Source organism: Macrobrachium rosenbergii, chromosome 13, assembly GCF_040412425.1.
Source record: "Macrobrachium rosenbergii isolate ZJJX-2024 chromosome 13, ASM4041242v1, whole genome shotgun sequence".
Lineage (NCBI taxonomy): Eukaryota > Metazoa > Arthropoda > Malacostraca > Decapoda > Palaemonidae > Macrobrachium > Macrobrachium rosenbergii.
In genome coordinates this window covers 50,281,929-50,309,198 of record NC_089753.1, presented here as the reverse complement: position 1 = coordinate 50,309,198, position 27,270 = coordinate 50,281,929, and the positions used below count along the sequence as shown (strand labels likewise).

At 41.3% G+C, this 27,270-nt stretch overlaps 1 long non-coding RNA gene across 2 annotated transcripts in view; it reads left to right on the top strand.

Annotated features, from left to right (window-relative positions):
• Positions 1-1,415: 1,415 nt before the first annotated feature.
• LOC136845294 (uncharacterized) overlaps positions 1,416-27,270 on the top strand; it is a 676,812-nt gene continuing 650,957 nt past the window's right edge. Inside the window, exons 1-2 of one of the 2 annotated variants that reach the window (XR_010855135.1) lie at positions 1,416-1,562; positions 3,598-3,654. This is a non-coding gene — a long non-coding RNA (uncharacterized lncRNA). The remainder of the gene's footprint in view (positions 1,563-3,597; positions 3,655-27,270) is intronic. The other variant, XR_010855136.1, reaches the window with a different exon arrangement.

Below are 27,270 nucleotides of genomic sequence, written 5' to 3'. Positions count from 1 at the left end.
ACATAAGCTGTGTTTAAAAGAAGTCATGTACAAATAGTATCAAAATAACACAGTAAAACAAAAAGCATACCTGATTATAAAGGACTAAGGATGTCCTAATTTGTAAATAAAAGCACACTTATCCACTAAGTGCAATATCTATAAAAAGTACAGTAGTGCCTTCAAGCACTTTTAATATGACCATTAAGCATAACGTTCAGAAAACTCACACTAATCGGAACCATTTAGAATTATTTTCTTCAAGTGTTCATTAAAAGCAGTGAGAGAGGATTTTTGTTTAATTGTGGCAGGTACTTTATTGTATAATGCTGGGCCTCGAATACTAAGCTGGCGGGAGCCTATCTCTGTTTTCGCCCATTCTATATACAGATTTTCCTGCTGTCGAGTAGAAACCCCATTAACTGTATGTACTGTTGGAAAATTATATAACCATTCAGGAGTCATTTTTCGTATTGTTTTAAATACCAGATTGCAGACATCTATGGTATACTTGTCTTTTATCTTTAACCATTCTAATGTTTTGAGGTGAGGGGATATGTGGTCATGTTTTGAGAGAGAGAGAGAGAGAGCTCCAACTGGTCACCTTTAGGGTGATTGACTGATACCTTCCTTGGTTTAGCCTACTCAGCTTCAATGACGCAATCAGAAATTAAACACGGTTTGCAGAGAGACTAACAATAGTATATTATACTAGCAGCACTTAGCTTAACTCATTGAAATGTTCGATTAAAGGCTACTAATGTAATAGGAAAAATACAGCTTGTTAGGCTACTTGCAAAATTTTAGGATTCTTATCAAACGAGAAAAACCGTACTTTATCCTTAGGCCTACGCCATGTAAGCTACAATCAGCATGAAACATTCCATCATTTTAATGCTAAACATTTCTCCATCATTCTTACGACGGGCATTTATGACGGAAACTTGGAAATCTAGATAATAAATCAGGTCTACAGTTCACAAGGGGTTATACATAGGCTTACTCCGTTATCATCTAAAAGTAGCCAATGACTGGCCTAATTTTTCCCTATTGATTTCACATCAATTTATGTTGATTACTCCAAGATAGGAATGTCCTTACCTCTAAACCGTTTCATATGGAATAAATATTCCTCCATAGGTCTTACTGCTTTCAAAGAAAGGTTGCAAAAGCACGATTTGTTCACTTTACAAACACAACTTACATCTGACACTATGTTGACATTTGTCCCCCCCCCATTAAAAACATATGAAATGAATTCTTAAATTTAATTTAAATTCATTCTAAAAATTAATTTTCTTATTTTAAATAATGTTTTGTGGCTATAAAAATATTCTATTATAATTGCTTGTATGATTTGATTTTTACATTGAGTCATAGTAAATATGTGAAGGTAGAAACTGTGGGATTTTATTTGAGTAGGTGGATGTTTCTGTAAGTCTGGGTTCCGTTTTTGTAGTTGTTTGTTTTGTTAGTGTGAGTGCAGTCCCGGGAAGATCGTATTATTTTTCTGAAATAAACTCTAAACTGGTGTGGAAATGGAATTATTATGATGGCATCACCTTGTTCATCACCAAAATGACGTATGTCAGGAGAATTATGTAAAAATAGGTTTAGATTATTATTGGTGTTTAATCTAGGCCGAATGTCACTTGACAGACTCATAATCACTATTTTAATTTTTGGATTTATCAAGGAATAATGGAGATTACTGGTATGTGTAAGGACATATCTTAAGGAATGCCTTTCAGGTACTCTCTGTTACCACTTTTTAGCATATAAAATTTGACGGAAAAATACATTCTGGTTAGTGGCTACCGACGTTTGATGTATTTCTAACAATTAGTCTAGGCCTATTGATGGTGCAAACCACTCGTATATGATTTTTCATCACTCTGTTTATATCCAGTGCTTAGGCTATGGAAGGTCGCAATGGGAAACCGAAGTTGTTGGCTAGGGAAACCATAATTGCAAGTAGGCTAAGTAGGGAATGCATAAAAAGCCTAACAATAGGCCTAAGTCTAATCAGCCCTAAAATACTTTCGTCAAAGAATATTTAAGAAGAAAAATGTAGCCAGACATATATTGATGCAGTCTAACCTAACCTTAGCTAACCTAGTTTAACTTAGGTTACAGAGTCCTTATCTGGTGGAGACACTGGACCCTTTGTCTAACCTGCCTTAGAATGCAAAGGAAGTCATGGAGCAAAATAGGCACAGTAGGATGCATCCAAACCTCATCTTCTCTAGGCTAACTAGCCAGGGGAGTTGAGTCTTTACTTGGCTGGGAAGGCTTTGTCCCCTTGGACCTGGCACCTAAGCAAACCTAAGGCTCTATTAAAATTTAGAGTATGATATGGCGATGCGTCCTAACCTTGTACTAGGGTACTGGGTCTTTACCCTGCTACCTAACCTGACCAGGAGCACCATAAATCATAAAAAAACAGAATTTAAAATCAGTATTTAAAGCTGACATCATGTAGGCTATGTAAGAGAAAGTTACCAGTCTGCTGATTAGTACTATTTATAGGATATAGGTCTACTTAATATGTATTTAATATAAATGTTTGTTTGACATACAAAACACGGATTTGTTGCGAGTTTTGACATATTTGATTTAAATGCAACAGGGGATAGCATCATTATTTTAAGTGGAGTAAGCAAGAAGATTTGACCTGGGTAAGGATGTGTATCCTAGGGTAGGGTATGCTATGATTGATGACATTATGGTGGAATTCTGTTATGAGTTTATTTCTTGCCAAACACATGCACCATATATATTTTGGACTACTTTACATGTGTGATTTGCATTTTTGACCAATATTGTTGGTGCAGTTTACAGCATTTGTGTTAGCCTAACTTCTTCATTATCTTATAATTTCCGTCTAACCCACAATGTTTTGAACACTTTTCCTCAAAATAAGTTGGTTGGAGTAATGATCTGCAAGTTCTTGGAAATATTAACTGTAAAACAGTTTCAGTCACAACAAAAGCCTAATCTCCTTCATCCCAATGTTAAAGCAATGGCCCATGCTGGGATAAGCCAGCTTAATCGAAACCAACCACCAATCAACTATGTATATATATTTTTTTTTTAAAAACTGGGTCTCAGCAATGAATTCCAGCCCCAAGCAGATTAGGAACATGGAAATTAGTAACTGGTTAAGGACCCATACTATGATAGGTTAGGGACATGGCACCTGGCAACCAGAGACAGGTTAGGGGCATGGCACCTGGCATCTAGTGATATGTTAGATACATGGCACCTGGCATCCAGTGACACCCTAGGGATTTATGTCCCTACAGTGTCTCTGGTTGCCAGGTGCCATGTCCCTAACCTATCATAGTAATGGGTCCTTAACCATTTACTAATTTCCGTGTTCCTAGTCTGCTTGGGGCAGGAATGCATTGCTGAGACCTCGTTTTTAAGAAAAATATATACTTAGTTGATTGGTGGTTGGTTTCGATTAAGCTGGCTTCTCCCAGCATGGGCCATTGCTTTAACATTGGGATGAAGGAGATGAGGCTTTTTTAGGATTCTTGTCCTTTAGTGCCAAGCTTCTTAGTACAATGTAATTTTTTGTCAGAGATTTTTATTTATGGATATTGTCTTTTGCAGGGTTTCCATTCTGGGTTTGATGAGGCCACCTACTGACAAACATTGCTCGTACTCCAGGTATGTCTTCATGCTGTATCATAGGGCTTCTTATTTATTTTTGTTATAGAAACTGTGAACATGCAGATGTATTTGTAACCTGCAGCAAACCCATTTATGTTACTTTTGCAGTATTTGATTGCTTGGGCTCATGGCATCTTTAGTTATGTCTGCAGACTCCAGCGCTAAGCATGGGAGCTGGTTCTTGTTTAGTGTAACTGATCAGCTTAGTAGGCAGGCTGGGATTGTGTCAGTCGTATGATAGTCTGGCCATTCATATATCTGGTTATGTGTGGAGTCTGGTTTTAACAGATGTTTGAGCTATAATTAAGATCAAAGAGGGAGAGCTTTATTCGCATCTGTGACCCATTCACTGCAACGATGGATATCTTAGTTGATGACCATATTCCCAGTATACTGGCATTTAGAAAACTGTATTTTACTATTGAAATAAAAACCATTGACTTTAATGTTGGAGTATTCCTTAGTGCAAACTCCATCAAATATCTAATTTTTCTAATCCACCTGCCACTGCCATCAGTGTAGGTCTTGTTTTCTACTGTAATATTACTAGATTAAGTGTTTACTCAGAACCCCTTGCATTAGTAATGCCAATCCAATTGTTTTTCTTGGTACTTTGTCAACAGCCTTCTCATGATGTACAAATATGTGGTATAGTCTCTTCCTCTTCATGTGGTACTCTTCCTGTGGTTACCTCTAATACGAACCTACTAGGGAAAATAACACAGCAGGTAGCCTAGCTGAGGATGTTCCTAGATTTGTTTTATAATTTTAATATTTAAGTTATGCATTACAGGAGACTAAGGATCTAGACTGTGTCCCAAAAAGTTATGAAAATCTTTCACACTAGGGCTATTCCACTTAACCCCAATGGAAAGTAGGGCTATCTAGTAAGTCTAAGATACATGAAATTTACTGAATATTGCCTAATAATGTAGTCTAATGTCGTGTAACATATAGGCTAGCCTATTAGTTTTGAGTATCAGTAACTTTGTTGACATTTTATGAATATGGTACACAACAGGAAACTGTAAAACTTCAGGCAAGGTAGATTATTCTGCAGTAGGTGCAGTATATGCTAGTCTTATGTAGGCTAGCAGAAAACAAGCCTCACTGATTTCCAAGTATGGATTGTAAAATGCACATACACTGGTTCTAATCCTTATTTCCATAAAGACAAGTGATATCTAGGTTAGAAGCCTTAGATCCAATAATCACACAGTAGTAAGTCATAATTTTTTTAAAGGCTAACGCTATTGCTATTCACTTTAGCAGTTCTTGAATAAGCACGATAGACTCGGGATACAGTACAACCAAAAAATTTAAGTGGCCATCTGTTTGCTTTGTCATTGGAACAAATGTTAGTGAGTGGCACAAATTTCATCATCATACAAATTCATTTCCAGGAACATAACTAGAGGTCATGGGTTTTTACTAACCTAAATAGATAGGATTTGTTTAAGTTTATGGGTAAATTAAGATCAGTATGGTTAAATTTTAGGCTAACTTTATTGCAGTTGATATACGATTTGTAGATTAGGTCATCATTGTCTCGGTCAGGCGATTTGACTTGACAGTCGTTCGATGGAAGCAGTTTGGTCAATTAACGTTTTACTCACTTGTTTTAAAGACGTAACTAAGTGTTTTCCTTATTTTATTTACTTCTAGAGGAGTTTATTTAATTAGGCTATGATAATGTTGGAGCTTATGAGAATTAACTGTGCGTAGGCTTAGACTGAACAATTTTACATAGATTTACATAATTACTCGGTCGTAATAGAATATTTAGGCAAAATTAGACCTGTCTGCATATTTACCATTAATTTGGTACTCAGTTTGTCTTAACTAGACTTTAACCTGGTCGAAACATTCTTGATTTCCTTGGCCTAACTGAACTTGCCAGAAATTCTTATGGCCTTAATTTAATTTACTCTGAGTCCCTCATAGTCTAATTGAACTTAAATAAAATTTACTTTTACCTGAATTTATTTACTTAGGTTTACCAAGAAATTTATTAATCCTTTGGACTTCTGGCACAAGTCTGAAAACACGTTGTGTGCATGGGAGAATTGTATGCTTAACAGCCCATCCTTTACCTTATTACTGGAGAACATTTAGAGGAAGGAATTACCCTTGCAATTTATAGTGTACATTCTTTCAGTCTTCCCACTGAGTGATACAAAATTTCTCACACAAGGGTTGGTAAATAAGGTATCAACCATATTGCTTAATATATAACTAGTTAGTATATTATATATATATATATATATATATATATATATATATATATATATATATATATATATATATATATATATATATATATATATATATATATATATATATATATATATATATATATATATATATATATATATACCTACACATACATATATTATATGAGTGTCCGGGCGATACTTACTTGATTCTGGGTGGCAACGGTGTTGAACGTAGGGAGTTCCTTTTATTACACACCTGACTCAATATTAGGACAGTTCGTAGACAAACAAGGGAAATCTATGGCTCAAGGCTTTCTTCATGTGAGGGAAAATTATGTAAACTTGTGGGTTCTCTTAACTAATTATATTTACATAACAAACACAGATCAGAAGAGTGACGAATTACTGGGCAGGTAATAATAAGGGCCTGCTAAAACGATGAATCCTACACAGAATAAATATTCTATTCTGACGATATCTTCATAACAGGAAACATTGCAGTGGGGGATAGAAGGGGGACTGCACATGGATGGAGCCGAGCGATTCCACAGTCGAGGCCTTCGTCAAGATGACAGTGTCCTCGTTCAATAGGGTGCTGGAGATGGAGGAGGGAATTATAATGCCACTACAAAGTATACTGCTTCGAGCTCCGGGGTCGAACACGTGGGAGGTTCTGAAGGACAGGCACGGTAAGGACGTCTGTCCTTGGGTGGTGTCCAGTGCGTTTCTCTCTTGATTTCTGTTGCATCGTCTATAAGTAACCTTCGGGGATTACACTGTGGTGTCCAGCTAGGTGGTGCAAAGGTCAATCTTCATTACGTTTTCTATAATGATGACCACATGACATCAGTTAACCCTCATGGAGGGTTCAGAATGAGGGGGGGGAGCCAACTTTCTCTTTTTGGCTCCTCCCTTGCCTGGCTTGATGCCGGTAAGGTATCTGGAATTAGGCCTAAAGGCAGTCACTTTGAACAGAGAGAGGGGTGAGGGGTTAACCATTTTGGGGAATGAAGGTGAGATTTTATGAAGGGTTGAGTGGAAACCAACAGTTCTAGTAATTAATGAGTGACGTTAATTTTTATTTCTTTTTCAATTACTTTGCAAATGTAAAAACAGGTGAGGTTGCACCTCCCCAACCAAGTTAGCATTTACACACTAGACAGGTGAGAATGATTACCAGCAAGCAAACTCGCTTAAATACTTTGCTTTACTTCTCTCTCATTTCTCTTTGGTGCCTTATAATTTAACTGAACTCCTGCGTAGCAATTAATTTCAAGAGGCGAACAGTATTGTAACATTTACCTTAACGCAGAATAAATATTTGCTGCTAGAAATGACATATTTTTATCATTAAATTCCTATTACGTTAAGGCAGCATTAATCAGAATATTTTCACACTGTAATGGTATAGTTAAAACAATGAGTTAGGTTAATTCTGGGGATACTGCATACACTCTTAATAATAATCAGTTACAAATTTTGCGCACATGCAGTTAGTCTGCCTTGACGAGACATTACATTAAGGTAAGCGTGGCTTGGTTAGGTGCTCCCACTATACTTGACCTATGACTCAGTGCCATTCGGGCACTATAAACGCAAGGTCGCGAGTCTGAGACTTGAGATTTATTACAGAGATTCACAAAGAGATTCAGAGTAATGAATGATTGTTAATAAAAGAAGATGATTAAATATGCTGAAATTACATTCCTTAGCCTATGGAAAACCAGCTAGGATCATTCCTTAGCCCAAGGAGGCCGCAAAGGTAGCCAGAGGGCGCAACCCCTCTGGCTGGATCATTTGCCATCATCTACGATAATGGCACGGTGCCAAGTTTGCACTCGTATAATAATAACTAATGGTGATGGCATATCGTATTGTAAATGCATCATGCTGCAGTAGGCATGAAAGGGAAGTCGTAGGACTTATACAATTGGCACATCTGTCAGTGGCACTCTACATTGGCAGAGGTGATTAGGTAAAATGGGGTCTTGGTAAGGCATAAAATAAATGTGAGTAATAATCAAAAGTAAGGAAGGGAAATGTTAAAGGAAAAGAATAAGGGATAGAGTTATAGAGGAAATAAATAGGTGAAGGGCCCTGACATCCTCGTCTGGATAGAGGTGCCAAAGTCTTCGTAGGGTAAAGGGATGGCACTGTGCCATTTTGGCACGGGTGCCAGGAGAGCTCAGGGCTCTCTTCAAGCTGCCTGGAATTATCCACGGACCTCTCTTACTGTGATGGTTTGTCTTGGTTGGGTAATTGGTGGAACCGAGCCCAGGGAGGGTATCTGAGTGCCACCTGTATCGGCTTCCTTGACGGCTGACACCAGGCCTTCCTTGCAAGCTCTACCATGATCCGTCGCAGTTCCTTGAGTTCATCGGCCATTTGAGACATGGCAGAATCATTACTCATTGCTGTGTCTGTGGCAGACTGAGACAGAGCGGCAGCTGTCGTGGGGTGCGTGAGGGGCTCACAGGTAAGAATGACCAGCTCAGGCACGGGTTGCAAGGCCACACCTTTGGGTGAGCTTCCACTGTGGCCAGAGGGATCCGTCTTTCTTACTGGCATTGGTAGCGGAGCCAAGCCGGGAGAAGAGAGAGGGCTTGGACTGGGATCGCTGGAGTGGAGATCAAGGCCGTGCTCTGGCGCTGGCACTAAGGCGGGGTCTGGCACTAATGATTAATTTGGAATTTGCTTGTCGGGTTGGACGGACGGAGCTTGACACTGGCAGAGATTGTGGATCAAGAGTAGGATCTCCTAGAAGGGGATCTTCTTGGGGCCCTGGCACTGGCACTGGGGCAGGACCAGGCACTGGAATGGGATCAGGAATCAATCTTGGTGGAGGGTGCCACTGTACATTGCACTCAGGTGGCACGGGCAGTGGAATGAAATCAGGCGTTTTAGATTTGCTCGTGCCTAATAAATGATTTGGGGGATTTGGACCCTGGATTGTTCTAACTTAGATGGGGACTGGAAGTCCTGGCCCAGGAGGACGTCGGCCATAACCTCCAGGAAGTATCTGGCGACTGCGAGGTTGCAAATTTCAGATCTATGAGGTCTCGTGATCCTCAACTTGACAGTAGGAAGTATCATCTTAAAGTGATTGATACCCTCAGTCGTGATGAGTTTCCGTCTGTTAATGATAGCTCCGTCTTCCCTGATGAGGGACATTTGTGCGCCAGAATCACCAAATGCTTTGACCTGGCTGGCGGGGCACCTACCTTGGGGAAGTGCCACATAGATGGGACCCTGGGCTGTAGGACCTACAGATGTTGGATCGTTGAGTGCCAAGGCAAGGGCGGGCATACTTGACTTATTATTATTAGGCATTTTGTCCATTGGGCAGAGTGCCCATAGACTTTGCAAGCAGGGCAATAAGTCCGGCTATAATCTTTACCTGGACCTGTCCCATAGGAGGAGGTAGGCCCTTTACCCTTCGTCCACAACCCAGGTGTTGCTCGGGGTGTTTTCCCATTTGAGGACGTAGAGGGGTTTTCTGGCTGATTCTCAACCTTCAAACGGCACTGTTCAGTGGGGTCCCTATTCTCTTACAATGCCCACACACGGGTTTCTTATGGGGGTGCCCATTGTTGTGAGGCTGCTGGGAGTTGGTTGAGGCAGGAGAGGAGGGATATAATTTCCATCCATGGGAACTAAGCTGGGGATGATGTGTATCCCATATGTCAGCCCAATGGCAGCACTCAGCCACTGTCTTAGGTGCCTTATTGCACAAATGAGTGGCGAGAGCTGGCGGGGCATAAAATAAGAAGTCTTCGAGCTGGAAAAGTTCAAGGACATCCTTCTCACTAGTGGCTTTCAGAGATTCTAGCCATTGTTTTAGGGCCTGGGTCTTTTTGAAGATCCACTCAGGCCTGGTTTGGCCCGATTCCTTGGGCATATTTCTCCACCTTTTCCTCCAACGGTCGGGAGTTATTTCAAAAGCCTTTATAATGGCTTGGTGGACAAGGTCAAGATTTCCTTGATCCTCAGGGGGGGAGAGCGTTGAATGCAATGGCACCCTTTCCTTCAAGGTGCCATCCCAGGATCAAACACTTCTTTGGTAGAGGGCTGAGAGGTCGTCAGGACCTTTTCAATATGGTCAAGCCAGGCTTCAGGCTCTGCTTTGTCCCATTTTCTTATGGGGTTGCCTACACTGCTGAGGGTTGAGTGAGGCGAGGGTGTTGATGTGTTGCGCATGTCGTGAGCTGTCATTGCAAGCTGATGAGCTCTTTCCTTCTCCCTCTCCTGTCTTTCTGCCTCTTCTTGTTTCTCCTGGGCTAGTCTTTCTGTCTTCTTCTCCTGTCTTTCTGTCTCTTCTCATTTCTCCTGGGCTATTCTTTCTTTCTCCTTCTCCTGTCTTTCTGCCTCTTCTTGTTTCTCCTGGGCCCTTCTTTCTGCCTCTTCTTGTTTCTCCTGGGCTATTCTTTCTTTCTCCTCCTGTCTTTCTGCTTCTTCTCCTTTCTCCTGGGCCCTTCTTTCTGCGTCTTCTCGTTTCTCCTGGGCTATTCTTTCTTTCTCCTTCTCCTGTCTTTCTGTCTCTTCTCGTTTCCCCTGGGCTATTCTTTCTTTCTCCTTCTCCTGTCTTTCTGCATCTTCTCTTTTCTCCTGAGCTATTCTTTCTTTCTCCTCCTCCTACCTTTCTGCCTCTTCTCGTTTCTCCTGGGCTATTCTTTCTCTCTCCTTCTCCTGCCTTTTTGCCTCTCTTTCCGCCTTGGCACCATCTACCCTCTCTTGGACCCATTCCCTCAGGGCTTGTCTTGATAGTCCCAAGTCCTTTCCAGCAGACATGTAGAATTTGAAGTCCTCATTTTGCTGGGCTCTGGATGTCGTAGACATCTTGAAATAACGCTTATATGGGCTTGGCCCATTAGAAAATCAAATATGTCTGAAAAGACTCAGGGCGGTTCGAGGGAACAGGTTCAGTATGTCTGACGAGACTCAATATTGTTCGAGATGAACAGGTTCAAGTTGTCTGAAAAGACTAAGTTGTCTGAAATGACTCAGTTGTCTGAAGAGACTTAAATTTCAGGTGTCTGAAGAGACTCAAGTTGTCTGAAAAGACTCAGTTGTCTGAAAAGACTTAGATTTTAGGTGTCTGAAACACTCAGATGTTCACAGTGAGTGTAAATTGATATGTCTGAATAAGACAAATCTCAGGGTGTCTGAAAAGACACTTAAAATTTAATGTCTGAATAAGACAAATCTCAGGGTGTCTGAAAAGACTTAGTTAAAAATTAATCTGTCTGAATGAGACAAATTTTAGTTAAAATTTAATATACCTGAGTAGACTTAGTGGTTCTTAATGAACGAAAAATTAGCTCAAGCTAACGTGAGCCTTTATGTATAGTTTATTGGGTAGTTTATCCTTCATCTGGGTAACCGTGCAACAACCACTCTGCACAGGTAAGTAGTTCGACCCCGACCCAGCGACCCAACCCAGCTATTACCCGACCCATCGCGACCATTCTAGCACAGAATTCAGACTGTTAACATGGCGTCTGCTGAACCCTCTCACGTTTAATTTACCGCTGCAAACCTGATGACTATTATTGATTTGGTGAAATTATGTGACAGTGAGAATGAATTGCATTTGTTTCTGATGAAAAGTGACCTTTTAGGCGATTTTAGTGGTCTGTGTGAACAGTGTAAGGAAGGAACAGTTAGGGGTACAATCTCCCCCCCCCCCGTAACCCCTGTGGTTAGCGCGCACAGCGCATTATGACCGCTTGCCAGAATATACGTGCTTGCCAGGAATCAGTCAAAAAGCAGATAAGGCGCTTAGCGCCATTCCGCTACACCGAAACTGAAAGCAGAAATGTGTAAAAATGACCGCTAACAAGCGCAGGCTCCACAGTTATTTTCTGTCCGCCATTTTTGTAGTGTATCATTCCGCCAGTTTTCTTCTGAGAGCTTACCGCCATCTAGTGGTAGGTTCTGACTAGAAAACTGGCCGAACGTAGGGTTGCCTGGGTAAACCATAGCCGCTCCATTTTATTTTGCGGAGAGATGCTGCAGAACTAATAAAAAGAAAAGGCTTACGGGTTATACACTTATGGTGTGTAAAGGAAATTTTTCTTGCTCTGTCAAATAATTTTAAATGTGGCATAATGAAAACAGTACAGTAAACCCCCCCGTATTCGCGTTCTCATGATTTGCGGACTCATGCATTCGCGGGTTTCTCTGTAGAACAAATCTAGCCATCATTCGCGGAAAATTCGCCCATTTGCGGTATTTTTCACAAAAATATTCACTGATTACTGTATTTTAATATAATTTTCATGAGTAAATGGACTTTTTGTGATAAAATTATTAAAATACTCAGGTATATGCAGTTTTACAGGGTTTTTCTCTGTTTAAACTAAAAATGGACAGTTCTAAGTGTTTTTAGAGGGGTTTTAAGTATTCGCGGATTTTAGCTATTTGTGGGGGGGTGTGGGACGCATCCCCCGCGAATACGGGGGTTCACTGTACATGGATCCTATCGAATATTAAAATCTCCAATGCACGATGGTAAGGAAAAAAAAGTGCTTAATTTTATAACATGCTCGGAGGCAGTCCGGTGCCGAGGTTATGCGTGGGGAGGGAAAGAAATTGTTATTCTCCATTATCAAAACAAACCTTATCTCACACGTGTCTAATGGTACTCCAGTGGGAATAAATTTGCAGGAATACTACGGCTCGCTGAGGAATATCCTACTCAGTTAGAATAAAAGGTTTATTACCTTCAAAAATGCGGCGAGGTGCATGGACTTCTGGATGAAAATTAGCGAGCGAAAGAAAGGTTATTTATATATGAGGGCTGTGTGTGCAGTTTTTATAACAATGGAATTTCTAATGGAACTCACAAGTCAAAGATGGCGAACAGTTAGGGATGGGCCCACGTGGCCTGGAATTGAAGATTCCGTGTCGGAATTTATGTAATGTTCCTTTATTATTCTTTCTTTCTATTATGTCTGCTATTCGTTGCCAAGTTAAGAGGATTACTTTCTTTATAGTTGCTTATCGTCTGGCTTTGTTATGTAGTAGCGTAGTATTCCCAGGAGGCTTTAAGAAGTTGCCACTGTATTTCGTTTTCTTTACTTCATTAACATTATAATAAAAGTTACAGTAGTTTTACAAAATGAATTGTACTGCAAGATTACAGGAGTTTCAAAAGTGAGCCTTTCTTCTTCTGCTTCCTTGCTCTCTTCTCTGCTGCCCTCTGCTACCTTCTCTCTTTCTATATGCTCTTCTGTTCCTTTTCTGTTGCTCTCCCTGAGAACTCAACTTGATAAGGATTTATGGAAGTTAATTGTCCCATCCATCAAAAGCAGAAACCTTGCTTCAGTCCCGCCTTGGTAGATGTCTAATCGGTTGAAGTTATCCAAAGACATCCCATTTTTGGGTGGATTTTGGAAATTGCACCGCCTCCAAAAGGAGGTGCTTTGATGTCATCGGAAGTTATGGTTTCTGCGGCTGATTATCCAACTAAGACCACCATGCGTTTTGTTACAAATTCCTTGCGATTTTCAACTCAATTAAGTAGTCATAATAGCTTCGTAGCCATGACACGATCATAACGCATATCCGAGTTTGGCTTTTGTAATCACAACACAGGTTTTGCTTTCGTAGTGGTTTACAAATCTCTTTGTGATTTCCAGGTTGACTAAGCGTTCCTGAGTTCTGGCCTTGTTACCACGATATAGCCAAAACACAGAGATATTTTGAGATTTCTCTCTCTCTCTCTCTCTTCTCTCTCTCTCTCTCTCTCTCTCTCTCTCTCTCTCTCTCTCTCTGTTCGTTTTCTTAAATCTCTCTCTCTATCTATCAAAGTCCATCAATGTAAAGTTTCTCTCTCTTTCTCTTTCGTTATTTTAATTAACACTTAGAATATTCAGAATTCTTGGTTATCATTACATCACTATTCTCTCGTCTTGAGAGCGAGAGAGAGAGAGAAATCCAGCGATGCAAAAATAGCTGGAGTCTAACCTGAGTGGTTGCCTACAGTGTGCCTATCTAGGAATTTGGGACTTTCAGATTGTCCTTATCATGTGCACAAAGGAGTAGGGGCTCTATTCCTTTTATTAATTCTTCGACTGAGTTGCTCCCAAGCTTCCTATTCTTAAAACATGCAGCTAACATGTGATAGCACGAAAATCTCGTGGAATTGTTAATACGCCCTCTCTTCCCATGAACTAATTTGGCATGCACGTGGTCTGTCAATTACCTAATGCTGATCACAGTCACTTTTCACACCTAGGATAAACCTAAACAAAATATTTCGACACTTACTTATGCTGTGGAGCTGGCTCTTCTCATGGGCTTAAAATTGGGGGGGGCGGGGGGGGAGGGGCGTATGATATCAGGGTTGACTCTAAAATTATGTAGACCAGCTAGCAGTTGCTATTCCACTGATAATTGCAAGGCAATCGGATCCTGGCAAGGTTCGGCAGTTGCTACGAATGTCCGGGGGATACTTACTTGATTCTGGGCGGCAACGGATGAATGCAGGGAGTTCTTTCTATTTATTACACATCTGACACAATATTAGGACAATTCGTAGACAAACAAGGGAAATCTATGGCTTAAGGCCTTCTTCTTGTGATAAAAAATTACGTAAACTCATGGGTTCTCGTAACTAATTGTATTTACATAACAAACACAGATCAGAAGAATGATGAATTACTGGGCAGGTAGTATAAGGGCCTGCTAAAATAATGAATCCTACACAGAATAAATATTCTATTCCGACAATGTCTTCATAACAGGAAACATCGCTGTGGGGGATAGAAAGCGGACTGCACATGGATGGAGCCAAGAGATTCCACAGTCGAGGCCTTCGTCAAGATAACGGTGTCCTTGTTCAATAGGGTGCTGGTGATGGAGGAGGAAATTATAATGCCACTACAAAGTATATTGGTTCGAACCCCGGGGTTGAACACATGGGAGGTTCAGAATGACAGGCACGGTAAGGACGTCTGTCCTTGGGTGGTGTCCAGCGCATTTCTCTCTCGATTTCTGTTGCATCGTCTATAAATAACCTTCAGGGATTACACTGTGGTGTCCAGCTAGGTGGTGCAAAGGTCAATCTTCATCACATTTTCTATAATGACGACCGCCGCATGGCATCAGTTAACCCTAGTAGAGGGTTCAGAATGAGGGGGGGCCAACTTTCTCTTTTTGGCTCCTCCCTTGCCTTGCTTGATGCTGGTAAGGAATCTGGAATTAGGCCTAAAGGCAATCACTTTGAACAGAGAGAGGGGTTAGGCTTAACCATTTTGGGGAATGAAGGAGAGATTTTATGAAGGGGTGAGTGGAAACCCACAGTTAATGAGTGACATTAATTTTTATTTCTTTCTCAATTACGTTGCAAATGTAAACAGGTGAGGTTGCGAGGAAAAGAGGTCCCATCCATTGCGGTATATATATATATATATATATATATATATATATATATATATATATATATATATATATATATATATATATATATATATATATATATATATTATATATATTCATACATTCATACATACTTTTTTGCACGTATATCGACATGAATTCTATTTTGACAGGAATATGATGATCTGTAATAATGGAACCATTGCGTGCTAGTGGCCAAATGTCCGAATATGATGTGGTAGATTAGATTAGCTTCTTGTTAAATTATGTCGTAAAGGTATAATCTCGCTGGTATCCAATAGGGAATAATATGCTTTGGTCCTAATTTATTATTAGCCCCAGTGCAGGCCTAAAAACAGAAAATAGAATATATTGTAGGTACTAGGTATTAAAAGGAGTACCACGAAAGCAGGAACCACGAACTAAAAAAAATACTCTTCCATACGTCGAATGTATCTTCGGATAATGTAAACAGCTGGTTGTGTAAACAGGTCAAGAGAATCTGCTGCTTATCTCCCGCAAACATACAGTACAATGGAGCTCTCAAGAGAAACCATTGCGTCTTGAATAGCCTTTATAAAGGTGCGAAGGCTGGCTTCGTTTTTACAATAGGGAAAGTGTTCTATCTCGAAGGCATCCTTCCTGGGTGGGACAATGTCCTTCCGTGTTTGCTTTCATTTCACGCGTTATTTAAGAAATAATGTTGTTTTATCAATTTCCAGCTTAATGAGATAAGAAAGCGAAGCTTATTTTGCAGTTTGCTTAAGTATGTTTTTCTTTGCGCTTAAGCTTGTAATGTAGTGTTTTTTAATTGGTTTACATAATGGGTTATCTGTTATTATTATTATTATTATTATTATTATTATTATTATTATTATTATTATTATTATTATTATTATTGTTATTGTTATTGTTATTATTATTATTATTATTATTCAGTAGATGAAACCTATTCAATATGGAACAAGCCCACACGGACTTTTGACGTGAAATTCAAGCTTCCAAAGAATGTGGTATTCATTAGGAAGAAGTAAGAGGAAATACAGAAAGAAGATACCACTGATTAAAAAAAATTAATAAATAGATAAATATATAAGAATGTATCAAAATGCAAGAAGAATAGTATTAGGGTAGTAATGCATTGCGTTGCGCCTGAACTTTTGAAGTTCCTATTGCCCGACATCCTCTGGGAGGCTGTTCGACAGCCCATCGGTGTGAAGAATAAAGGACCTCTGGAACTGAGAAGTTGGACAGCGAAGCATATTGGTGCTGTTGTTCAGCGAATCTGGTTGCTCTCGGCAGATAAAGGGGATCAGGGATCAACTGTGAATGTGAAAGATCTCTTGAAATGGAATATATGAAAAAGTAACAAACAAGAGACCAGCCGTCGATGGTCCGAGTCATATCTGCTACTGTAGGAAACAAACCTACCACCACGAACCATTCTATCTAAAAGAGATAAATCGCTGGCAGAAGCAGACATCCACACCGGAGAACAGTATTCCAGTAAAGGGAATATGTACAAATAACCTAAAACAGGTTGCCTAGATTTTATCATTGTTTTAAATATATGAGGCCTTACGAACAATACCTAACTTTCGTGCGGTATTTGCTGAAACTTTCAGTTGATGTTTTTCAAAAGTTAGATGCGAGTCAAAAGTCACACCTAGAATAGTTAAAGCTTCAGACTCATTCAGCAAAGTTCCGTCCACCTGAAGGGAAGGATAGGGTGGATAATCTGTACGAGATCTACTAATCAATAGTGTTTCCGTTTTACTGGAGTTCAGCCTCGTACCCCACCGACTACACCATTCTCTGATCAGGTCCATGTCCCGATTGAGGCTGAGGGCAGCTTCATTTCTCATAAATGGAGACTTTATTACACCCACAAGTGTTGCATCATCGGCATGATGAATAATCTTGTTTTCCATGCCAACAACCATATCACTTGCATACACTAAAAATAACAGTGGACCAAGAACAATGCCCTGTGGAACTCCAGACACAATAGGTCTCTCCTGTAGAGGGGTAGTGCCTTCAGTGCACCTACTGCGGTGCACTGTAGGCATTACTTAAAGTCCTTTGCAGCGTGCCTTCGGCCCCTAGCTGCAACCCCTCTCGTTTCTTTTACTGTACCTCCTTTCATATTCTCTTTCTTCCATCTTACTTTCCACCCTCTCCTAACAATTGATTCATAGTGAACTGCGAGGTTTTCCTCCTGTTACACCTTTCAAACCTTCTACTGTCCATTTCCATTTCAGCGCTGAATGACCTCGTAGGTCCCAGTGCTTGGCCTTTGGCCTAAATTCTGTATTCAATTCAGTTCACAACAGGTTTTGGTTCGCTAAAGATCCCTTTCACAGCAACTCTCTGCTGTCTGAATGTAAGGAAATCTTAAAGTAATCCTAAAACATATCCCCCTACTCCAAGATTCTAAAGTTTAAAAATAAGTGCCGTGTGATTTACTAAATGGAAAGCAGCGCTAAAACGTATTTGAATTACTCCGCACTCAAAACCCTTATCAACGTTCCCTTGCAAATGGCATGTCAAGTCTGAAAGAGCATCGCAGGTATCTGACTGCTTCTTGTATGCATATTGACTATCAGCTAACAATCCTTTAGGTTCCACGTACTTATATAGTGGCTTAAAAATTAGTTTTTCAGCAACTTTTGAGAGCACAGGGAGAATAGAGATTGGCCTGTAGTTACTACAGTCTGCAGATATGCCACCCTTTGGAATAGGCACTGTGTTACTAAGCTTGCTTTCATCCACGAAGATATGTCGACATAAAAATCTATAGGGTCTAGTAATCTTGGGAGACAACACACTAGAAACTTAGAAAAAAAAACAAAGGGAAGAAACCACCAGGATCTTCTCCACCCCAGCTATCAAGATTAATATCTTCAGAATATTCAGGAATCATTTATTATTAATTTATTAACGTTTTAAGATCATGTGCATCCGTTGTTAAATGTCAACGTAGACTGTAGACTGATTAGGGCTACGTTGTTGGATTATCCTGCTGGGACTTGAATTAACTCTCTCTCTCTCTCTCTCTCTCTCTCTCTCTCTCTCTCTCTCTCTCTCTCTCTCTAATGCGTTCAGGTTATTAGATGTCAACTTAGAATCTAGACTGATTACGCTGTGGGATTATCTTGCTGGGACTTGAATTAATTCTCTCTCTCTCTCTCTCTCTCTCTCTCTCTCTCTCTCTCTCTCTCTCACACACACACACACACACACACACACACACACATATCCCCAATTGAAGAAAAGATACTTGCAGCTGCATCTCCCATTTAGGGTTTGGTAATGAGTCTAGCGATAATTCTCTCCTTCCATTTGTGTTCTTGCTCGTCCTAATTATTTAGGAGAAAGGACAGTTTTTAGCTCTTCATTCCCCCCCCCCGCCCTCATTCTGCTTTCGTTCTCTTTCCCTCTTTTCGTTTACTGACTGCGGTTGTTCCTCCTTTATCAAGGCTATCTTTCTTTATTTTTTCATATTTATATGCTTTTAACCCGAGACATATTTAGTCGTATACTCAGCCATGCAGAAATTACTGTTCTGTGGCGTGTGACGCTTTCTGCCCCGTGCATATAATGTTCCCTGTGTGTGTTTATTTTTTTTGATGGCTCATGGTGTCCCCAGGTGGTAAATTTTTTTTTTATTGTTATGATTATTATTCGTCCGTCATTTCATATGCGTTCGGTATACCTCCCGCAGAATTGTCTTTTATTTTTACTTTTTATTTTTGCGTCTCCGTTGAATGCTAGAATCATAGCGTTATGATGCTTAGGCAGTTTTTCTGTGCTTCGTGTTGTCTGTGTTTGTCTTTTCGCAACAATTACAGGATCGTTGAGGTGGCAGAGTTTACTGTTGCTTTTCTTTTTTGGTTGTTCTCAGTAGTGGGTGTAATGGTTCGTTGGTGAGTTATATATATATATATATATATATATATATATATATATATATATATATATATATATATATATATATATATATATATATATATATATATATATATATATATATATATAGTATATATATGTATATATATATAGTATATATATGTGTGTGTGTGCGCGCGCATGCGTGTGTGTATTTGTGCACTATATACCTAGTTTAATCCTTTAGAGAATGCCCAACAAAAATCCAATTAAACAGAGAGAATTTTAACGAGAACAAACATATATTTTCAATCTTTGGCTTCCGTCTGATTTGACGGCACTGTGCTAGACCCAAGGACCCGGTTACCGGAAAGTATAGGACTATATCATCTCCAGGTTCGTCAGATGTTGCCCGGATAATTTGAAGTTGACTGAACAAACGATGCTGGAGAATTTTCTAAATGTTCATTTTTATTTCACCAAAGCGCTGAAAGTTTTTTGTGGTTGTTTTTATGTTCCAGAACTTTATTCATAACGTAATTAGTGTTCAGCCAACTGAGCAGTTTTCTTTCGTTACTGTTGTTTTTTGGGGGAACTGAAATATTATCCCACGCTCAACAGCGAAGGTGGTCTCCGTCAAACTTTCATTTCACTCCATAAAAGTTATCTTTTTAGAGAGGGAAAATTAGTGGCGTATTCAAGCGCCATCTATTGCTTCTCAGCTTAATCCCTAGTCGGGGTCGCGGTTATTAATGAGCGTTTTCCAGTTGTATGTAAGACCCATTGTGAGAGATGTGATGATAATCTTATTACGTTTAACGGGAGTTAAGACATTATTCGTGTGTGGATTAAACTGAACATGAGGTCCGAGAATACGTTTGAATAATACAATGTAATTTTTGTCGTGCATTTAGGAACTCAGTATTCATGAATTAGTGTTTCCTGTAGATCACCGTATCTTATCAACAGGCATGACTGTGCACAAGATCAATACAAAACATTTCAGCATCAGTGTTTAAGGTTGATAAGATATGGTGATCTATAGGAAACACTAATTCATGAATACAGACTTCCTAAGCCCTTTTATTCTCAGATTTATTTCGCTTATTTCCTGAACTGCACATTTCACACTCAAACCCAGTATCATGCTCGGAGTTTTTTGCGGTGACTGTATATGTATGTGTATACATATATACTGCAATATAAATGTGTATATATACAATATACACACACACACACACACACACACATATATACATATATATATATATATATATATATATATATATATATATATATATATATATATATATATATATATATATATATATATATATATATATATATATATATATACAGTAGCCGTGGAAATTCTTGTCGGAGTAGTGATTTCTTGTATGTAAAAAGCTTTCACCCATCTTTAAGCATAGGTAGAAAAAAAACTATAATAAATTATGACATGAAATTTTATTGCTGTACTCACCAATTACATCTTAGTATTTTGTAACATCATATTTATTTTTCTTACACTTTTGGAGGCGGATAGGAATGGATGAAATCAGCCTCTCGCAGAGATCAGTGTTGACGGATTCCCTTGCAACTTTGATGGCAGCGGCAAGTTTTACAGGAGTTGACACATCAACGCTCTGCAATTGCTGTTTATGGTGGCCCCGCTGCTACTCACCTACATCCCATCCACCATACTTTTTAACAAAAGCCTCCCTTTTCTTCAGGTGTGCTGGAGTTAACAATGGCTTCTTTGATGCCACAATATCCTTAAAACCCAGTCTCTTGGATAAGTAATCTTGGATAGTCCTAACAGACGTCTCCCCAAGGAGCTGTGGGTTTTTTTCTTTAAATTTCCTGGCAGAATACGAAGGGTGAGCATCTGCCTCCCTTTTAAGGACATTAAGGGTTCTCTGACCCACTTTTAATGGCCTACCAGTCCCTTTTTTGTGCTCCGGTACATGGTTGCTGCCTTCTGCCTGGTACTTGGCAACAATGCGCTGCACTGTTTGTGGGTTCACATCAGTTTTTCTAACAATATCTTTAGTTTGTAAGCCTAATTTGTGACACTCAATCACTTCCACACGATCTTCAAACGAAGTATAAACTCCAGGCATTATACAGACACTGCAATTGGCCTCTTTACCGAAAAATTTACGTGAAACACGTAAAATTTGGCAGCAACTCAAGAGAATTACAGTTCCAAACGACCTTGAAAAGATACGGAGAGAATTGTCACGTACGCCTACGCTATAAGGAAGAGATAACGAGTTGACAACTAGCAAATTATTGGCTCACGATTTTTTCGTCGGAAATATGAGGCATGTGCGGTCTTTGGAAGAAACTGCTCTTGTAGTGTCAACTACGACAAGACTTTCTGCGGGCACTGTATATATATATATATATATATATATATATATATATATATATATATATATATATATATATATATATATATATATATATATATATATATATATATATATATTATATAATAGCAAGAACTCGAATAGCAAGAAAATTGCTTCCTCCCTCTTTTCTGTTTTGTTGTTGTTTTCATTTACTGTCGGGCGATCTATACTTCACACGGTCAGTATACAAGGGTTTAAAACAGATTAAGGCCACTCCCTTTAAGTAGATCTTTCTCTGAGGCAAAAGTGATTTCTGTCTGGTCGTTTTCTTACAGGCAAAACTCCCCCTGCGGGCATCAGCTGAAAATGATTCAACCTCCCCTATATGCTGGAAGTGCCCCTGCCCCATAGGAGGGGATAAAAGCGAGAAACTACGAGGCCTCGCTCTCACACGCGCTGGAAGAGAGGGAGTGAAGTCCCCGAATCTCGGCCATGCCTTGGCCCTCTGTTAGCTACTAACCACGTGGCCTTTCAAAGTATACTTTCCCTCTGTGAATTCCGGCCACCGCCCACGTGTTCCCTTGGATGCTAGCCGGACCGATGACCGACTCCATTTGCTTGGAGTTTCGAGAAGTCCCCCATCGCCTTGCCCTTTTACTGAAGCCCTTGCATCCTAACATATGGAAGAACTCGCCCTTGGAAATCGCAAGTCATCCACGGACCGCTTTCTGCGCTGGAACCAAAGCTGCCTTATGGTAAAGTGCTCTGGAAGACCTCCATTCAGTCACGCTTTTGTCTCATAACATTTACTTAATTTGAGAGCCAGTAATCACCGAATCTCTTGTCAAATGTCCGTGCTCCTCGAGTGTCGGCAGTGCTAAGCTATCATTAGAAGCCCCTTGGCACCCTCAGTGCAGCTTTGAATTCATTATTCTTTTGTCTATTTGCATTACTGGTGTATAATGTGCATATCTCTCATTTCAGAGGGACCCTATATCGTGGAAGCTTCTTGGACTGTGTCTGGAATCCCCCAGTTTCATTCATCCCGTAGGAATCCCCTCCAGGATCAATAATCTACTTGCATGCCTCTTTCCCGTACTAATGTCATGTATGTAAATACGCTCCTTTAAGTTTGCCCACGTGTTTATGTAATATCTCCCTTTAGTGGAAGAGCCTTATGCTCATGAAATTCCCTCTTTGTTTTCCTCTTTTTTATGTTTTCCTGGACCCACGAAATCAGAATCACAAGGCTAAATTACCCTAAATTGTTGCTACCTGTCTCACAGAGAATATTTCAAACTAAATCACCAGGAAAAACGTAAAAAATGGCGACCTGGCCATAGATCTCGTTTTGCAGTTGCAGTTCCCCTAGTGTTGCTTTATTGCATTTGCAACTTGCCAGATCAGCTATTAGCAAAGCTAAGCTGGGTACGAGACAATTACGAACCTCTTGTGTAAAACCAGCACACAGATCCGGAAATTCCACATAAGTAATGTGTTTATCTTAGCAAAACCTTTTTACAATCGTGACTGTTCCTAGGAATTAGAAATAGGGATGCATGTATTCACTGAGAGAAAAGAACTGCCATATTAGATTCATTAATGCATGCCTTTCAGGATAGGTAGTTAGGAAATAACCAGTGCTAACCATCCTTATCTTCGAGGAATAGTGCGAAATTCCTCTGTGTTAAAATCCTTGCCATATTCTTTGCTTCGAGGAATAGTGCGAAAGAAATTCCTCTGTGATAAATTTTACTTCGCATTTCGGATTAGCGAATTATTATTTAGGCGCGAATAAATTCCCACGTGGGACAAGACGAAGTCAGCTTGCATTGCTGAAATTCTCTCAGTGTAGTTAGAATTCGAGTTAGGTGTTAGGAAAGCGAAATTTAAACTCTGCTTATAGGGAAAATTACTATGTCATTTTACTGTTATCCTCTCATCCCAGGAAATTCCCCCGAGTCCCAGATGGTCTATAAATAGATGGGTCCATTCACACAGAATCTAAAAATAACTCCGGTGATGGTCAGATGTCCTGCACCCCCCCCCCGCCCATGCCCGCGTGTGTAGCATTTTTTTTTTTTTCCATTTATTTCTCAGCAAACATTTTTCTTTGGGTTTTTCCCGTTAGTAATTTCTAAGTCCTAAGGGACGAATCATATTTCAAAGTCCTCAGAGACTCCTACTAAAATTCTACGTCGCACGTGGCGAGAATTCCTCAACCAAAAATTCCAAGTCCTCAGAGACTCCTAAAAAATTCTACGTCGCACGAGGCGAGAATTCCTCAACCAAAATTCTAAGTCCTTAGAGACTCCTAAAATTGTACGTCGCACGTGGCGAGAATTCCTCCAAATTCCACAATTCCAAGTCCTAAGAGACTCCTAAGATTCTACGTCGCACGTGGCGAGAATTCCTCAACCAAAAATTCCAAGTCCTCAGAGACTCCTAATAAAATTCTACGTCGCACGTGGCGAGAATTCCTCAACCAATTTCCAAGTCCTAAGAGACTCCCCCAAAAAATTTCTACGTTGCGAGAGGCGAGAATTCCTAATTCCTGCGGGAAACCCAAAAGCAAGTCCTTTTGAGAGATTATATAGTGTAGTTCACACACATCTAAGCCCTTACGGGACTGATCATTCAAGTTCGTTAGAACAACTCCTTAACTTCACGCTACAGACGGCCAAGTCCGAGCATGACAAAATCCAACTACGTCTTCCGAGACGATTATTAAAATTCGTTCACCAAGAACAACCACGTCTTTCCGAGACATACTAAATTTTAACAAAGTCTCCTCAAACTTATTGATCCCCTGTCTTATTCAGACAGATCCATTCTCCTGCAGTCTGAACAATTGAGTGTTTCAGATTCCTGCAATTGAGTCCTTTCAGACAGCCTGAGTCTTTTCAGACATATCATATAACTATTATTTCAAGATGGCTAATACCAGAGCCCAACAAAACGAGGACTTCAAATTCTACATGTCTGCTGGGAAGGACATGGGACTATCGGGGCAAGATCTGAGAGAATGGGTTCAAGAGCGAGTGGATGATGCCAAGGCAGAGAGAGCAAGAGAACGGCAGGAGAAGGAGAAAGAACGTAGAGAGAGAGAGAGAAAGAATTGCCCAAGAGGCGGAGAGAGAGAGAAAGAATTGCCCAAGAGAAACGAGAGGAGAAAGAACGTGAAGAGAGAGAGAGAGAACGGCAGGAGAAGGAGAGAGAACGGCAGGAGAGAGAGAGAGAGCGCGCCCATGAGCTCCAGATGCTAGAACGACAGCACGCCATCCCCCCGCCCCCTGCGGCGGGAATGAGTGCCCTCAGCCAAGCTCACTTGTTCATGCCAAAATGGACAGAGTCCGAACCTGAAGTATGGCTTGAAAGGGCCGAATGAGTTCTGGAGTGCTGCGACCTCTTCCCCGCAGAACTCTCCCTTGTTCTCACTAAATTCCTGGGCAGAAAGGCCCTCGTGGCCTACCACGCCCTTTCAGCAGAAGATAGGGGAAACTGGGAAGCCATACGCCAAGCAGTTACGAAGGCATACGAGATTACCCCCGAGCGGTGGAGGAGACGTTGGAGAGAGCAGCCCAGAGAAGCAGGCCAGACTTGGTCCAATTGGGTGTACCATTCGGAGCGGGCATTAACAAAATGGCTTGATTCCGAAGGAGCCACAAGCACCGCTGAGGTACTCGAGCTGTTTAAATTCGAGCATTTCCTGCACTACGCCCCTCCTGCCCTCGCCACTCATATAGCGGAAAAAGCGCCAGCAACACTCACTGAGTGTTGCCGGATAGCAGATGTGGGAAACTCACCACCCTCGAGAAGGATCCATGGGGCAGAAGATAAATCCCCCGTCCCTCCTCGGAGGATCAAATTCCCACAAAAATGGGAACTCGGGCAAGCCCCTCACTTGCCATTATTGCAAGAAAACGGGGCATTCCTCCGAACAGTGCTGGAGCAAGAAACCGGCACCTCTCTCTCCCGGAAAACCGCCCAATAACTCGCCTGCGCCCTCCACAGGGGCAGCGCAGAAAGACTTCAGCCAGACCTTTTGCACGGCGTGCAAGGTTTATGGCCATTCTTCCGCATGGGCGAAATGCCCAAGCAATATTAAATCAAATACTCCCACCGTCACCTTGGCTGTCACAAATCCCAAGTCATTAGGCCCTCCCGCCGAAGGGCCCGTACACGTGACTCCTCCACGAGGTAGCCACCCTGCACGCCGAATCACGGCATTCGAGGACTCGGGCGCGCAAATCTCCCTCATCCGAAGGGGCAGAGTTCCCTATGGAGCCATCGTCAATAGACGAAAACTCGTCACAATCGAGGGAATAAATCAATTTAAGATGATACTCACTACAGTCCAATTGAGAGTCACAAGACCTCACCAATCCAAAATTTGCAATCTTGCAGTAGCAAGCCATCTCCCTGGAGGCTATGACATCATCCTGGGACAGGACTTTCAGTCCCCACAGAAATCACGACAATCTAGGGGTCCACATTCCCCAAATCATTCCACGGGCACGAGTAATCCTTCCCTGCTTCTCCCTCCATCAAGACTGGCGCCCCCTGGGTACCAGGAGGACGTGCAGTCCCTACCAGTGCCACCTGAGTACAATGTACAGTGGCCCCCTCGATCGGTTCCCAATCCAATTCCAGTGCCCAGCCCTGCTTCAGTGCCAGTGCCAGGGCCCCAATCAGATCTCCCTTCCGGAGATGCCAAATTCCTGCCAGTGCCACTTGAATGCCCCGAGCAGTGCCAAGCTTCGTCCGTCCTGACCGACGAGCCCAAGAAACCTCTGATAGTGCCTGACTCTGCCCTAGCGCCAGCGCCAGAGCACTACCCCGATCTCCACTCACGGGATCCAACTCGACCACAGCGGAAGCTCACCTGCAGGTGCGGCCTCGCAACCCATGCCTGAGCTGGTCATCATTACCTGCGAGCTGCTCACGCCGCCCCCGACCGTCTCCTCTCTGCCTCAGTCTGTCGCCGACGCAATTGCAAGTCAGGATTCTGCCATCTCTCACTTGGCCGATGAACTACAAGAGCTGTGACGGATCATGGTGGAACCAGCACGGAAAACTCCTGCGTCAGCTGTCGCAGCAGCAGGCCCAGGTGGCACTCTGTGCCGCCCTCCGGTCTCGGGCCCTCCGCTTCCCCGGCCGAGGACGACTGTCCCATTAAGAAAGATTTGAGGCGAAATTACCATGGGCGTGGGAATTTCCAGGTAGTTTACACAGAGCTCTAGAGCTCCCATGGCACCTGTGCCACCATTTCCTTTTTCGAAGGTCTTGGCACCTCTAATCCAGAAGGGGATGTCAGGCCCTCCACTATCTTCTTCTGTTCCTCAGGAACTTCTATCTCTTATCATCCTCTATTAATCTTTCCTTAAATTATCACCACAAGAGGCAATTAAATACGGGATACCATTCCTCGCAAATGTATAAATCATTGAGAATAACAGAGTGAGAAGTGGCACGCCCTTGCACCCCTACCTCAGCACCGGGCATGCGTGTCAGCCCTTCCTGAAGGAGTCGCGCCCTTCGGGGTTCCCTTTTCTCGCCCTGAGACTGAAGTGATAGTCCGGGCCATAATTTATAGGTGAAGGACGATAAATTCCCGCCTAACACAATAAAACCCTCACTCTTTTTTTTTCCTTAGCTCTACTGCCAACATCATTTACTCTTTTAGTTATTTATTTATCTTTCCGTTTAATGAATCGTGAGTCATAGACTCTAGCCCTTGTGATTTCAAATGCCCCTTTCGTAAGCCCCGA